The sequence below is a fragment of the Hylobates moloch genome, unplaced genomic scaffold (assembly GCF_009828535.3).
Source record: "Hylobates moloch isolate HMO894 unplaced genomic scaffold, HMol_V3 SCAFFOLD_8, whole genome shotgun sequence".
Classification (NCBI taxonomy): Eukaryota; Metazoa; Chordata; class Mammalia; order Primates; family Hylobatidae; genus Hylobates; species Hylobates moloch.
The window spans coordinates 102983902-103000627 of NW_026652283.1; the positions used below are offsets into that span (position 1 = coordinate 102983902).

The following is a 16726-nucleotide window of genomic DNA, read 5'->3' on the forward strand; positions in this document are numbered from 1 at the left end:
CAATTGATGGGTTTGTATTCTGATACAGCGAAAACTGGCCAGAGGTGAGGAGCTTCTTCATTTAGATAGGGTCTGTGGTTTTTGGTTATCAACAATTTTACTGCTTGTCTTCCACTCATTCAGGGCACCTGCCTGCCTGCATTTGTGACCTCTAAGACAGACCCAAGGAAAACAAGGCGGTTGGCCTGAAGTCTTCCAAAGAATACACTTTTGTAAGGCAAAATTGATGAAGCATGATGAATTATGCTGGGAATAAACATTTTAGATTTTCAGAGAAGCCAATATATGTTGTGTAAGAAATATCATAAATATTGAGGACCCCAGTGAGAAACCTCTAAAAATAAGGTACATTTCCCACTTCTAAAAAGATTTGGCTAAGTTGACTCATTTTGCTTTTTTCCCACAATCCTATTGCTTTGAGTATGGAGAGTTTATCTTACCGCAAGGTCCACTTTAATGTAATATGAATAAAGTGTGTTCTCTGAGATTGTCCATAGAGTTGTAAGGAACAAGTTTTAATGTCCTACTAGGCTCTATTCTCAGCTTTGCCACTAGGACTTCCAGCAAGGAGAAGTTGGTTCTAGCTGTAAAACTTTTAGTTTCCTCTCTAACAACTTAGGGTAGTGGTTCTCAAATGTTAGCAGGACCAGAATCACCTGGAGGGCTTGTTAAATCACAGATTGCTGGGTCCTGTCCCCAGAGCTTCTGATTTCATATGTCTGGAGTAGGGACTGGCAATTTGCACTCCTAACAGGTTCCCAGGTAACGCTGATGTCACTGGTCCAGGAAAGATGGTTTGAGAAACAATGACCTCAGACAGGCAACTTTACCCACCTGGCTTCAGTGTTTGCATTTGTAAACACAAGAGTGGTATTTTATCCCCTTGGAAAGTTTTTTCCCTCCTACCAAAACATAATGAAGAATTATCTTTAAAATGGTTTTATTATTTCCTTGTACCAAAACCTTATTGCAATTGTGGTTCCTTTCCTTGTGGACATGCAACGTGTTGAAACTAACCTGAGGTGTCTTTATTGGAAAGAATACACTGTTGTTGTCTTCTTAGCATTTCTACAACAAATTTTTTCCTGAGAAAAAAAGCATTCTCATTTTTTTCTCTCTCTGTACTTCTTTTGAAAGTGGAGGGAATTGGGAAAGCTTGCCCTCCAAATAACCCCGGAGTCCTGGGAGATGCTGTTGGAAAACCATTTGCTACATGATGACCTTTGCTTTAGCATCTTATTAGAATTAGGTGGATTGAAAGAAACATGTTTTCTGGCCACTCGAATAAAAGTTGTGGGTTTCCAGGTTGCACTCCATACGTTTTAGCAAATCCTGACATTGCCATGCATCTGTCTTCTTCCTCCAAGTTCTCTAATATATTCTAAAATGGGAATTTACATTGAAGATAAAAAATTCTTCATCAATAATACATGACTTATTTTGCTTGGTCCTTATTAAGTGAATTCCCGTCAGTTCTTTTTTTATTTTTTCTTTTTCTCACCTGAATGAACATAATGTATAATTCTGAAATTTAATAATTTGTTAGAAAATTGTAAGCATAGTGTTGAGAATTCAGGCACATTAATACTTCCATGTCAACACAATTATTTGGGTACTATGTAAATAAACCAATAGGTTTTCCAGCAATGCTGCTCACATCTGTATATTTTCAAATTAATAAGTTATAAATCTTTGTTATCCTTTGTTTTTTGTTACCACTCACATTCAAAAAAGGAAAAAAGTTCTAGATCTACATACATTTTAAAAGATTTTTTAAAAATATTGCTGATGATAGTATTTTTCTTTATCTTTGACCTTAACATATGAGTGAGCAGATAAATCACACTTTTTGTGAAGAATAGAGAGGCATCAACTGTGTTTTAATTAATAAGCTTATTGTGTTTTTAGCAGAGGATTCTACATTTTAAGAGATGGTTCTGAATGAGTTTAGTGACTGATTGTTTACTATAATCTTTTCTGTGCTAACTAATGAGGCACAGAGGCCATTACTGAGAAGTCAATACAATTTGATTGTGTCAAAATAAATTTCATTAGACTTATATTCTACCTTCAGGGTAACCAAAGACTGATTATTAATTTAGTAGAGGTTGGCCTTCCTTAGAAGCAATTTCCTAATAACCATCAGTATAATCTAGCCTCTAGGCATCTAAATCCAGAGGCCATTTTTCATTGATGGTAACACCACTGTGGGATTTGTTCACTGAAAAGACCTTTTGTTTCCCTTTATAATTTCCTTCAAGGGAGAAAACAAAACCCAAAACTATCTATCTATCATCTATCTATCTATCTATCTATCTATCTATCTATCTATCTATCTATCATCATCTATCTATATTCCTAATCACTGAATAATTACATGAGTGTGTATAAATACATAAACACACTTTTATCGGGATACAGCATACATAACGTGCACTAATTTTAAGTATATAGATTTTTTTATAAATGTAAACTCTCAAGTACTCATCACTCAGATGAAGATACAGAGCGTGTCGGTAGTCCCATACTCTTTCCAGTCAATATCCACGACTTTCTATACCTAGGTAACCCACCTTCTGACTTCCATTGCTATCACTTAGCTTTGCCTGTGTTCTTTAAATTCATATAAATGGTATCAGACAAGTACCATTTTGCATCTGGTTTCTTTCATACAGCCTAGTATCTGCGAGATTGATCCACATTGTTGCATGTATCAGTAGTTTGTTTTCTTTGGCAAGTAGTATTCTGCCGTATTAATATATCACAATTTTATTGTTCACTCTTTTGTTGATGGACACTGAGGTGGTTTTCAGTCGCTGGCTGTGAGATTATGTGGTTATGAATGTCCCTGTACATGCCATTCAAACATCTCTAAGGTCCCCTGTTATCCACCTAAGAGGGCACTGGTGAAATGATTTGTCCAGAGGCCTTTCTATATTTTCTAGTTTTTATCAACATGCATGTGGCTCTGACAAGCTGTTTGTTTATATCTATGAACAAAGTCTATCTATAACCAAGGTCTTTGGAGGAAATTTGAAAGGAAAGGGGGTCAACAGTGAGAATATCACCAATATGTTCCCACTTAACCCCCACAACTAGTCTAGGCTGGGAATATCTAGAGCAGTTTCATGGCAAGACAATTTGAGAGTCACAAGAGATATCAAAAGACAAACCTAGCACCTTCAGGCAAATATGACATTATACATATAGGTAAGACCCAGAGAGGTTTAGTAACTTTTATAAAGTCACACAGCTAGTAAGAGGCCATAGTAGTGATCCTAGGACCTAGTAGAATTTGGATTACAACCCAATCCAAGTTCTTGTGTTGTTCAGGGCACTCTGCACAAAGTTGCCTGGCCAATGGGATGAGAGTGTTGGTGAGAGTTAACCAGTGATTGCAAGTTAAATACCAGTTGAGAAATCCAGGCGGATTGTTTTCACATTGACTGCTCCCCACTCTGGCGGATGCAGTTGGCTGCTCCTCTGGTGGTATCTTGGCAGGGGAGCATTGGATGGGTCCTACTCATTGAAGGTGAAGGCAGAGCCATTTCATGGATAAAGCAATTAGAGAAATAGTCCTAGACAGTGAGAGGAGCAGTCAACTACCTTCAACGTCAACCTTCTCCCTTCCTTTTCATCCAGCATAGTGAATCAAAAAGCAGGTTTTTTGGAGGTAAGAAGTCAGCTAAACTGTCTTGAGTTTAAAAAGGCCCAAGACTCATGTCTACACAATCAATCCTTTAGAGTACCACCACTCCCAATTAAAGCAAATCTCACCTTCCCTGACACCCTCTAAGGCTGTTTATTACCCTTATATGAGTTATTTTCCCCTTCCAGTATCCCTTTGACGCTGGGATTGTCCATGTCATAAACACATTTAGAATGGGCAAGTAAGCAAGAACACAATATGATTTCTTTCTCTCACCTGCCATGATACAACTGTGGGGGCTGAGTAGGAATTAGAAAGGGATATTGTTGAGTCTTACTGAGAACTCAATTCAGTTCTTACTGAGTTAATCCCTTTTGTCTTCCTGTTAATAGATTCTCATGCCAGGTTCCACAATAGGGACTAGAAATAAACGAAGGCAGACAGAAAATAGAAGGGCTAGCAGAAATGAACTCAGCTCACTGCTATTCTGTAATTAAGTAACAAATCCCTTCTCTCAATTTTAACAGAATAAATTCAGCAAATGTTTACTGGACACCTATTAGGTTCCATGGATACAAAGATAGCCACAGTCTCTGTCACCAAGGAAATTTCTATTTAAAAGGACACTTGGGACAATGCATCCTTAGTTTCTTTATTCATTCACTCAGTAATGGACGTTGAGTTTCTAAACACTTCCAAACGCCGTGCTAGGTGCTCAGCATACATAAATGAGTAACACTGGCCTCATGGCCTAGAACAGTGATCATATAAGACATAATAATAGACTAACAGAATAACAATGGTAGTAAAAACTTACTCTACAAATATTAGCCCCACTTGGCATACAAGAATGAAGATTTTATGTTCTCCTGGCGATAAAACAAATAAATTAGAATCTTATAGATTTTTGTAAGTCCTAAAGAGAGCACTAATAAATATTAATGATGAATACATAAATAATAATTTTAAAATGACGATCAATAATCAAATTGCTACATGCCCAACAATGTGCCTTTCACATCTATGTTCTTTACCTAGTCCTCAAAAGAATTACTATGAGCTAGTTGTCAGACACAATTTGCAGAATATAAAAATTAGATTCAGAGAGATGAAGAGCTTTCCCAAGGTCACACAGCACAACCAGTGGTAGGAGAGCCAATGATTTGAATGGAGGTCCCTCTGCATCCATAATCGGTGATCTTAACATAAACTCTGTAAAGCTGCTTTAACAATTCACTGGAGGGAGTGTGTGTGTGTTGGCAGGGAAAAATCTACCTGGTTGGGGGTGGAACTGGGAATTGGTTCCTAGAGGAAAAGAGCTTTGAGAGAGGCCTTTTTGGGTCATCTCCGAGGCAATCAATTGGAAGGAAGCTTGCCTGACAGAACAAAGTGTAACATTGATTATCCACACTCAGTAAAGAACTGAGTGATCAATGTATGGTTTTTTGTGTTAATTTAGTTTTAATTAAACTTGAATTTATTTATATATGGCCCCCACCACTGTCCCACCGTCAGGTACAAGTACAAAGAAAAGAAATGTAAAACTGTATGGTTGATTCCAGCCCTTCTATGTTATGAGTGTGTGGTAGGGAGAGCTTTGTTTCATGAAGTCAGTCAGGAATCCAGACTTCTCCCATATCATCAAATTCATGAGGCATTTTAAAGCCTTATTAATAATTGACTGGTTCCCAAAACAAGCCAAGGTGAATAAACTAGCTGATTTAACAGAAGTGCTTGCTCAGGTAAGACAAATTCCAGAAACAAATCAGCACCTTTTGGCTTCCAAAGCAAGCTGGCTGACCCCAGGCTGGTCATATTTGTAAAAAAAAGAACTGACCTTTGGACAGTTACCAATAGGCACATTCAGCCTATAGAGAAATTAGTTCCTTGGAATTCTTCACCTCCATATCCATCAGAGTCTTCAAGAATGCAAATAATCACAAGAGAAGATGCAGTGAGGCATGGTGGGATGAGTAATCTGTTCACATAAATTGCTGGTTGGCTGCACCCTACAATCAAGCTCTGGCCCAACTAAAAACCTGAATTGCATCTTAGAAAGGAAGTCACCGATGACCGTCTATTGGAATCCAAATGACATTATTCAGGATTTGGACTCTTGACCATTCTGTGGCATTATCTACTGCTCACCCAGGGTGTCAGATAGAGCTGTAGGTTATAAGTGACAGAAACTAACTCTCCAGGAAATTACAGTGGAAAAGGAAATAGGGTTGTATGCATGATACCTCACAGAGTTGAGAGAAGGCAAGAGGCTAGAACTAGAAGGAGAACAAGAAATAAGACCCTTGCAGGAACCACTGGGCCACATGGCATGGGGCTGCTGCTGCTGCCCTAGAAGCAGCCAAGATGTCTGTCTTCATGTCCCACTACTCAAGAATATAACGACAGGAGTGAAGAGGTGTCTAACCTTGCTTGGCTTATATGCCTGCTAATAGGTGGAGCAAGTCAGACACAATATGGGTGAGGTTGTCAGTACACAGTGAGGAAATGGGAGGTTGGGAAGTAACCTGCTAAAGCAATGTCCAATGTCTACCATGTCCTCTGTTTTGAAGTTCTTTTCTCCCATGGTATAACACCATCTTAATTTTGCTCTTACCTTTCCACCCATTTCTTTCTTTACCCCAGTATTATGAGATTCTTGAGAAGAGAAAATATGTTTTATTTAATTTTGTCTTCTTCAGCACCCAGCATAATGCCTGGAACGTAACAGGCACCAATTTTTTGGTTGAATAAAACAGTGAGTGAACAAATAAATTTTTGACACACATAGTCCCTATCCATAAAAAATTTAAACTGTACAAAGGCAAGGAAACAGGAGTCCAAGTGAGTGACATAGGTGACAGAAGTATATACAGCCTACGATGCAGGCAAAAAAGAAGGATACGGTAATTCACAGTGACAGAGGTGATGCTCTCAGGAAAGTTTCTACCCAGGACTTGACAGCCTTGAGGATTACTAGGTGACCAAAGAGGAGAGGATCTTTCCAGCAGCATGCACAAAGTCACAGAGGTGCAACTAGGGTGGTTCAGGCACAAACTGCGAGTGGTTTGGTCCAGCTACAGCTGAAAATGCGGGAAAGGAATTGGAAGAGGTGAAACTGAAAAGGAGCAGTAAAGTGAGATTTCGGAGGCCTTTAGAAGGGGTTTGTACATACTCCTTTTAAGAAGGGAAGCAACGCAAACATATATGCACTTTAGATTGCAAAACTTGAGATGAGCCAGATTAGAAGGGTGGGCAATAAGGAGCTAAGGATCAGTTTGGAGCTTGGGTGCACATCTGCGTATTCTCCCAGGTATCTTGCTGTTTCCTTTCCAGCTGCTTCTTCTGCTTATTTGGATTCTTCATTGAAAAATTACTTTACAAAAATTTAATTATATGAGTAATATAAGTACATACAGCTAAGGCTTATGTCCCATTTAAACATATGTTCAATCCTAGGCATCTTTCTGAAAGGATCTGCTGCCAACAATTTGTTGTGGCATCTCCTATTTTTTCTACGTATTTGTATTTACATGCATGTTGTTTTATGTGCTATCATTTTGCATGTGAATTTGCTTATTTAAAATTGTGTCTTGGATGTCTTTTAATATTTTTAGTGTAGAGTTATCTGATTATTCATCATACCTGTGCAAGACTCTGTAGTGTGGCTATGTTTTAGTTTATCTACGTAGTCATTTCCTTAGAAATCCATAGATTACAGCCAGTTTCTACTGTTACAGCCACTGCTAGAATTAATGTTGTTGGGCATGCTTCCCTGTGAGCCTGTGGATGTTTCCCAAGATAACCTCTAAGAAGGGTAATTACTGGATAGAAAATTATGCCCGTACATAATTTTAATAGATTTTGCCAACCTTTTCTACATAGCTGTACCAGTTTACACTCCCACCAACAGTGCATGAGTTGCCTAGCTAATTCTATCAACTATGCCTCCTCCTCTGTGAATCAGTCCTTTCTTCTCCACCCCAGTCCATGAAGACTACTCATTTCTCTTTTTTCTGCTACTTACCTAACTAATTAATTCTGCCTTGTATTCTACTTATTTTATATGGTTTTCTTTTCTTTCCTTAAATAAACTGTAAACTTACCTCCAAATGACCTTATTCTATTCATGTTTACACATTTGAGTTTCTGAATTACCAGAAATAGAACCAACCCAGTAGTTATGAGGTAATAGTGTGAAGGCAGAAATTCATCTGGATTTCTGAATCTTAGGAAACTTCACAGAAATGAGAATGCCAGCTGGCATCACAAGGGTTAACAAAGCATTACTGCTCTCATCCTTCGAAAGAATAAGAATTCATAGCAGTTCAAATGGAACAAACCTCTCTCCATTTTCCTATATACTTGCCAGTCACACCTCCTCCCCTCCTTTTTTCTGCTAATGGGGTGATACACACTAGAACAATAACACCAGTTTCTTATTTATTTATTTATTTATTGTTTTTTGAGACTGATTCTCACTCTGTCACCCAGGCTGGAGTGCAGCGGCATGATCTCAGCTCACTGCAACCTCTGCCTCCTGGGTCCAAGCAATTCTCCTGCCTCAGCCTCCTGAGTAGCTCAGATTACAGGTGCATGCTACTACACCTGGCTAATTTTTGTATTTTTTGTACAGACGGGAGTTTCACCATGTTGGTCAGGCTGGTCTCGAACTCCTGACCTGGTGATCCGCCTGCCTCAGCCTCCCGAAGTGTTGGGATTACAGGGGTGAGCCACCACACCCAGCCAACACCAGTTTCTTAATGACTGAGGAATACACAAGTCTTGTTGTGTATTCCTCTTGTCCTTGTTCTTCTGTGGGTGTTCTATGGTATGCATTGCTAGTGTATTAACTTAGGCTTGCAAAGTTAAATTAAGTTTTCTTCTCTCCTAAATCTATGTCCCCAGAGCAGACTCCAAGTCTGGGATTGGACCTGGCTCAGTAGTAAAATGTGGCCCAACGAATGCACCAAGCTCACCAATCACTTAGCAGCTCCAGCTACTGTGAAAAGTAGTTAATAATGGAGTAGAGGATCTCCCTCTGGAAGAGTAAAGGGTGACAGCATCCTAAGAATTGCAGCATTCACAATTTTTTCCTAGTTTAGTAATTTCCCATCATCATTGTTAAAATGCCAGTATATAGTATCAAGAGAAAAATGTTACCCTTGTGAAGCCAAAGGGCTCATCAAGAGAAAGCAATAAAGCATTCAAGATTATTTCAAAGGAATATATTTGGGCCCAGTTTATATGGATCACATAAACCTCTTCTACTTGTATAGCTGTGTGGTGGGAAAGGGCTGAGGGTAGGGGAAAAAGGGAGGAGGAATCCAATGTCTGTCTTTTTCAGAATGATATATATTATATGACACACAAAACACAATGTACCTTCAGAAATTTCTGACCATTTTAAACTTGTTAAAGTGAAGATCAGTAAATCATATTTAACAATTCCAATATGCTTTAGTTTACTATACTAGGGGACCACTATGAGTTCTAATATTCTAAAAGGCAATAATCAAAAATAATATTGGGAATTAGCAAGGGGAGTTTTAAAAACAACCTAGATGCACAAGAAAGAAACAAAGTCTTAATTTAGATATCTGGATATGTGTATCTACTCATTTTAAGATAACCTCAAGTCCCTGGAATTAATTGAAGAAGAAAGCTCTATCTTTCCATTGGCTTACAAAGTTTGCTGAATTGAACTTTCATGTTAACTTTCTATAACTTGAATGTTCATTCATTGTCTTCACTGAGTAATTGGAATGATGGTGAAGGTGGTGAGCACTGGGGTTTATAGTTGAGATGTTCAAATATGCAGACCAATCTTTCTCCCCTTGAACACCTTGAAAGACCACATATGCAGCCATAGGAAAGCCAGTCTTTGAGAGCCTCAGTCAGCATTCCAATGGTCATATGGCTTGGTGCTAGGTGTAACAATTAATAATTCATGTCCTCCCATGGAGCACATTCATGCATAAAATTATATATGTCCTTCACAGCAGATATAGAGAAGATGAACAACTCTACTTAAAATGATCAAAACCACAAAAGAAAACTATAAAGGAAATAAAGAATGTAATCAGAACCATTTATCATAGTGTCCTCCAAAATATGAACCATAATAAAGCATTATCATGGGGGTAAAAGTGAGAATACTTAGGACAAATGGGTAAGTTAAAGGCTGCTCACCTTAATAACATTTTTGAATTCCTCTTGTGAGCCTCTAACATTAAAGTATATAGTACTCAGTATCTGTTGATTTTTTAAAAATTGTTGAGTTTTCTCTGACATTCACTTTTCAAATATTTACCATTTAAGAGCTCTATTGATTTCTATGGAGAATGATAATAATCAGCCCAAATGCCATGAACTCAAATCCTGGAGAATGAACTTTGACTAGTGTGCTTACTGCTACCAGTGATCAGCAGATTAGCATTAGTACCAAATGTTACCAGTTATTATTACTTGTTACACTGACAATTAACAGCCATAATTTTACACAAAGGGGCATTTATTAGTATCTTTCCAACTACTAAAGTGTTGTCTGAAGGAGACATGTTAGTAAGAATGTAAATTATTTCATTGGCTCATTGAAAGCCACTAATTACATATGTGATACTGGTATCTTTGATCCTAGGATTTTAATGTAGAATAGTAGGGTAGTCTGATCCCTTCTGGATTAGGAAAGAGTTTTATTTCCAAGCTGTAATATCGATTGCATTGAGCCCAAAACCCAAAACACTGATGACCATGACTATCAAATGTACTGTATACTTCAAGATAACTAAGATAATTTTGAAAGTTCTCACCACAAAGAAATGATAAATATATGAGGTGATGGATATGCTAGTTAGCCTGAATCAATCATTCCAAAACGTATTCATGTATAAAAATATCACATTGTACTCTACAAGTATATTCAATTATTATTTGTCAATTAAAAATAAAATAAAACTTTATTTAAATGGTTGTTGGAGAAGTCTTTTATTTTTTACTTTTATTTTAGGTTCAGGGGTACATGTGCACGTTTATTTTATATGTAATTGCATGTCACGGGGATTTAGTGTACAGATTATTTCATCACTCAGGTAATAAGCACAGTACCCAATAAGTAGTTTTTCAGTCCTCACCCTTCTCCCACCCCTAACCCTCGAGTAGGCCCTAGTATCTGTTGTTCCCTTCTTTGTGTCCATATGTACCGATGTTTAGCTCCCACTTGTAAGCGAGAATATGTGGTATTTGATTTTCTCTTCCTGTGTTCGTTTGCTTAGCATAATGGCCTTCAGCTTCATCCATGTTGCTGCAAAAGGTAGGATCTAATTCTCTTTTATGGTTGCATAGTATTCCATAGTGTATGTGTACCACATTCTTCAAAATCTAGTCTACCATTGATGGGCACTTAGGTTGATCCCATTGCTATTATAAGTAGTGCTGCAATGAACATGTGCATGTGTCCCCATGGTAGAATGATGTATTTTCCCTTCGGTATATACCCAGTAATGAGATGACTATGTCAAACGGTAATTCTGTTTCAAGTTCTTTGAGAAATTGCCAAACTGCTTGCCACAATAGCCGAACTAATTTCCATTCCCGGCAGCAGTGTGTAAGAATTCCCTTTTCTTTGCAACCTCACCAGCATCTGTTATTTTTTGACTTTTTAATAATAGCCATTCTTACTGATGTGAAATGGTATCTTATGTAGTTTCGATTTGCATTTCTCTAATGATTACTGATGTTGAGCAGTTTTTCCATATGCTTGTTAGCTACATCCACATCTTTAGAAAATGTCTGCTCATGTTTTTTGCCCACTTTTTAATGGGCTTGTTAGTTTTCTGCTTGTTAATTTAACTTCCTTACAGATTCTAGATATTAGACGTCTGTCAGACGCACAGTTTGCAAATATTTTCTCCCATTCTGTAGGTTGTCCCACCCTATTGATAGTTTCTTTTGCTGTGCAGAAACTCTCTTGTTTAATTAGGTCCCACTTGCCAATTTTTGTTGTTGTTTCAACTGCTTTTGGCATTTTTGTCATGCAATCTTTGCCAAGTCCTTTGTCCAGAATGGTATTTCCTAGGTTATATTCCAGGGTTTTGATAGTTTTAGGTTTTACATTTAAGTCTTTAATCCATCTTAAGTTGGTTTTTGTTTTTTTCTTTTTTGACACAGAGTCTTGCTTTTTTGCCCAGGGTGGAGTACAGTGGCACGATCTCAGCTCACTGCAAACTCCACCTTCCGGGCTCAAGTGATTCTCCTGCCTTAGCCTCCCGAGCAGCTGGAATACAGTCACGCACCACCATACCCAGCTAATTTTTGTATTTTTAGTAGAGACAGGGTCTGACTATGTTGGTCAGGCTGGTCTCAAACTTCAGATCTCAGGTGATATGCCCACCTTGGCCTCTCAAAGTGCTGCAATTAAAGGCCTGAGCCACCGTATCTGGCCATTAGGTTGATTTTTATATACAGTGTAAAGAAGGGGTCTAATATCAATCTACTGCATACAGCTGGCCAATTATTTCATTTGTTGAATAGGGAGTCCTTTTCCCATTGCTTGTTTGTGTCAGCTTTGTTGAAGATCAGCTGGTCATAGGTGTGTGGCCTTATTTCTGGGCTCTCTGTTCTGTTCCATTGGTCTACGTGCCTGTTTTCTGTACCTATGCGATGCTGTTTTTGTTACTTCAGCCTTTTAGCATAGTTTGAAGTCAGGTAATATAATACCTTCAGCTTTGTTCTTTTTGCTTAGGATTATCATGGCTATTTGGGCTCTTTTTGGGTTCCATATGAATTTAATTTTTTTTTTCTAACTCTGTGGAGAATATCATTGATAGTTTAATAGGAATGGTATTGAATCTCTAAATTGCTTTGGGCAGTATGGCCATTTTAACAATATTGATTCTTCCTATCCATGAGCAGAGAATATTTCTCCATTTATGTCATCTATGATTTCTTTGAGCAGTGTTTTGTAATTCTCATTGTAGAGCTCTTTCACCTCTCTAGTTTAGCCATACTGCTAGGTATTTTATTCTTTTCATGGCAATTGTGAATGGAGTTGCATTCTTGATTTGGCTCTCAGCTTGATGTTGTTGGTGTATAAGAATGCTACTGATTTTTGTACATTGATTTTTGTATCCTGAAACTTTGCTGAAGTTGTTTATCAGATCAAGGAGCTTTTAGGCAGACACTGTGGAGTTTTCTAGATATAATGTCATATTGTCTGCAAACAGAGACAGTTTGCCTTCTTCTCTTCCTATTTTGATGGCTTTTATTTATTTTGCCTGATTGCTCTGGCTGGGACTTCCAGTACTATGCTGAATAAAAGGTAAAAGAGGGCATCCTTGTCTTGTTCTGGTTTTTAAGGGGAACGGTTCTAGCTTTCCTCCATTCAGTATGATGTTGACTATGGATTTTTCACAGATGGCTTTATTATTTTGAGGTATGTTCCTTCAGTGCCTATTTTGTTGAGAGTTTTTAACATGAAGGGATGTTGAATTTTATTGAAAGCCTTTTCTGCATCTATTGAAATGATCATGTGGTTTTTGTGTTTAGTTCTGTTTATGTGATTAATCACATTTATTGGTGTGCATGTGTTGAGCAACCTTGCATCCCAGAGATAAAGCCTACTTGATCATGGTGGACTAGCTTTTTGATATGCTTCTGGATTTGGTTTGCTAGTATTTTGTTGAAGATTTTTGCATCTCTTTGTTCATCAAGGCTATTGGGCTGAAGTTTTCTTTTTTGTTGTGTTTCCCAGGTTTTGGTATTAAGATGATGCTGGCCTCATAGAATGAATTAGACAGGAGTCCCTCCTCCTCAATTTTTTTGAATAGTTTCAGTGAGATTGGTATCAGATCTTCTTTGTACCGCTGGTAAAATGTGGCTATGAATCCATCTGGTTCTAGGCTTTTTCTGGTTGGCAGGCTTTTTACTACTATTGAAGAAGTCATATAGGTGGTAGGTATGTGGGCTTTCCCGTGAAATAATAAGATTATTTTAGAGCCCTAGCTTCAAACTAGACTTATATTCCCAAAATAGTTCTATCTCAAAAGATAATATAAAAGTTAAAACACTCACCAATCTAATTAGTTTTTTTCTGAAATGATGATATCAAATAACTTACAACCTAGATTATAGAATATATTAATTAATTAGTCCATTCTCACACTGCTCTAAAAATGTATCTGAGATTGTATAATTTACTTAAAAAAAAAAAAAAGAGGCTTAATCAGCTCCTGGTTCTGTGGGCTATACAGTCTTCTGCTTCTGTGGAAGTCTCAGGAAACTTACCATCATGGCAGAAGGTGAAGGAGAGGCCGGCACATCTTCATATGGCTGGCAGGAGAGGGAGAGAAGGGGGAAGGCGCCACACACTTTCAAACAACCAGATCCCGTGAGAACTCTATCACAAGAACAGCAAGGGGGAAGTCCACCCCCATGATTCAATAACCTCACACCAGGCTCCTCCTCCAACACTGGAAATTACATTTGGAATGAGATTTGGGTGGGGACACAGAGCCAGGCTGTATCATTAATTATATTAATCTTTAACTAACTCAGCATTAATGAAGTTCTAACCATGAGCAAATATACCATGGACATGCAAACAAATGTTTTAAGCACTTAAAACAAGTTTGAAATGAAAATATTCCTCCAAGAATCTCAATTATGCTATTTGTCATTTAGAAAATCAAATCCTTTACTCACAGAAAATGCAAAAGCAAATTTTAAACAAACCTGTTGGAATTATGAAAAAAATAGAATCCAAATTAATGATACTTCAGTATACTTTCTAAATAATTAAATAGCTTTCATTAAAGAGTTTCAAGTAACATTAGAGATAACACACAATTAAAACAAATAAAAATATTATGGCTGGGCATGGTGGATCATGACTGCAATCCCAACACTTTGGGAGGCTCAAGTAGAAGGACTGCCTGAGCCCAAGTGTTTGAGATCAGCCAGGGTAAGATAGAAAGACCTCATCTCTACAAAAAATTTAAAAATAAAAAATTAGCTGGGTATGGTTGTGCATACCTGTGGTCCCAAGTACCTGAAAGGCTGACATGAGCAGATCATTTGAGGCCAGGAGGTTGAGACTGTAGTGAGCCTTGATTGCACCCCTGCACTCCAGCGTGGGTGACAGAGTGGTACTCTGCCTCAAAAAAAAAAAAAAAAAGAAAAAAAGGAAAAAGGAAAAAATATCATGTCACTTCCATTCCCCAAAGCCTTTAATAAGCAAAGAATCAAGTAAATCAAGTAAACTCAACTCCTTTGTTTTCATTCAAATCTTTTAATTATCTAATTATACTCTTTTAACTACTTATCCTTTATGTCAATATTTCACCCAAACTAGCCTAAATATTCTCCCTTAGTGCCAGGAACTATATTTTACTCATATCCCTTTATTTCTGGGACCTAGCACAGTACTTAGTACATGGAAAGTAGTCTGAAAACTCATCTAAAATCCCCTATACCTCTGCTCAGATATCTATTCAATCCAGAATCCAATTTCTCTCCTCCTTCTCCTATTGAAGATTATATAGATACTGACTCCTGAAGTCAGTATTCATTCACTGTGCTCTCTCAGCATTTTACCTGCACTGCTAGTATAATACACACTCTAGTCTGCTTTACAATTAATTATGTACATATCTTGACTCCTCCATTAAAATATAAGTGTATAAGTTCGGAGATTGCTTCATTTCTCTTTACATCCCCTGCCTTGTAGTGCTCCTACACATGACTGATACATGAATCTTTTCATTTGCTCATGTCTTCCATTTCTGAATGCACTGTTCCTTAGGTGTAAAAAACATTCATTGGCCAGGGTCTGGCCTTTTTAGGTTGAAGCTGTTTCCCTTCTCATAGCTTTGAATATTACATACGAACATAGCAGTAATAGACTTGAGTCATTCTGTTCCTTTATTTCTGTCACTGGAGTTAGAAATTTGGAACATATCATACTAGTTTATATCAATTTTCTTGAAAATTTAACCAAAGATATGAAAATAGCCATCTCTTGTCATACTAGATAAAGCATAACTTGTTGCTCTAGTTATCTGTCTCCTGATAAATTAGTCTAATTAAGTACATCTGAACAGTGGGGAGATAGAGGTAGAGGCTTGCCTCTTTTAAGATTTTGCAGGGAAAGGACAACAAAGGTAGTCACAGACCCACACATACACACAAAAAAACTGCCCCATTTTCTTCCCTGGTCTGTTGTGGGGACTCAAGGACCCGAGGTTCAGGGTCATTCTGTAGTTCCAAATGCTTAGTCTTAAAACACAAAGTAAGCTCTCTGATGTTTCCCCATAAGCTTCTGAGAATAAGCATTGAGAACCTGCTCCTTGATTTTAACAGGATTCCAGGCCAGAAAAACAAAACATGATGCCTTCCTTCGACTGCAAAAAACAAAGTGCCCATTAATACCACTTCTACATGTATGTCACAACAGTGATAGCTGATAAACCACTTACAAAAGAAAAGAAAGAGGGTTTGAAGATGGTATTTTAACCCAAGTGTATACAGTTTTCAGAGGCTTGGGTCTAAAAACCTGATATTTAGAGGGTCCATTCACAAACCTGCTACTTGCACTTCTGCCCATAGGCAGACATCACCAACCAATCATGGCATCAGATTTCTTCTACACTGTACTCCAACAGGTCATTGATAACAGATAATATTCTCCCACTTAAAGTTAGGCAACCATCATACCACAAGAAAAAAAACATGCAGCTAACAGACTCCTGGTTTTCACTGCATGTTCAGTTTTATGCAACAAACTGTTTTTCCCCGGTCACTGGTGAATTCAGAGCCTTCTATGACATCACAGTCTAGAAGGGAAGACAGATTCTATAATAATTAGTTTCAGCACCAGGGAAAAAATTAATTTCAGTAGCAGAAGCACTAAAGCAGGGTGCTTAGTTAAGCCTATGGTAGAGATGGTTATAGAGCAAATGGCATATGAATGAGCAGGGAGAAGTTGAGCACAGAAGAGAAGAAAAGGTATTCAAGTAGGAAGAAATGGCATGAGCAAAGCACTGATTGTGTAACAGCATGTGTGTGTGTGTGTGTGTGTCTGCA

At 37.8% G+C, this 16726-nt stretch overlaps 1 protein-coding gene across 1 annotated transcript in view; it reads right to left on the bottom strand.

The window, feature by feature from the left end:
- LRRC3B (leucine rich repeat containing 3B) overlaps positions 1–16352 on the bottom strand; it is a 335012-nt gene extending 318660 nt beyond the window's left edge. The window contains exons 1-2 of the mRNA XM_058442569.1: positions 16225–16352; positions 14678–14795 (exon numbers count right to left, since the gene is read on the bottom strand). The gene's annotated coding sequence lies outside the window, so the exon portion shown is untranslated. The remainder of the gene's footprint in view (positions 1–14677; positions 14796–16224) is intronic.
- Positions 16353–16726: the final 374 nt, after the last annotated feature.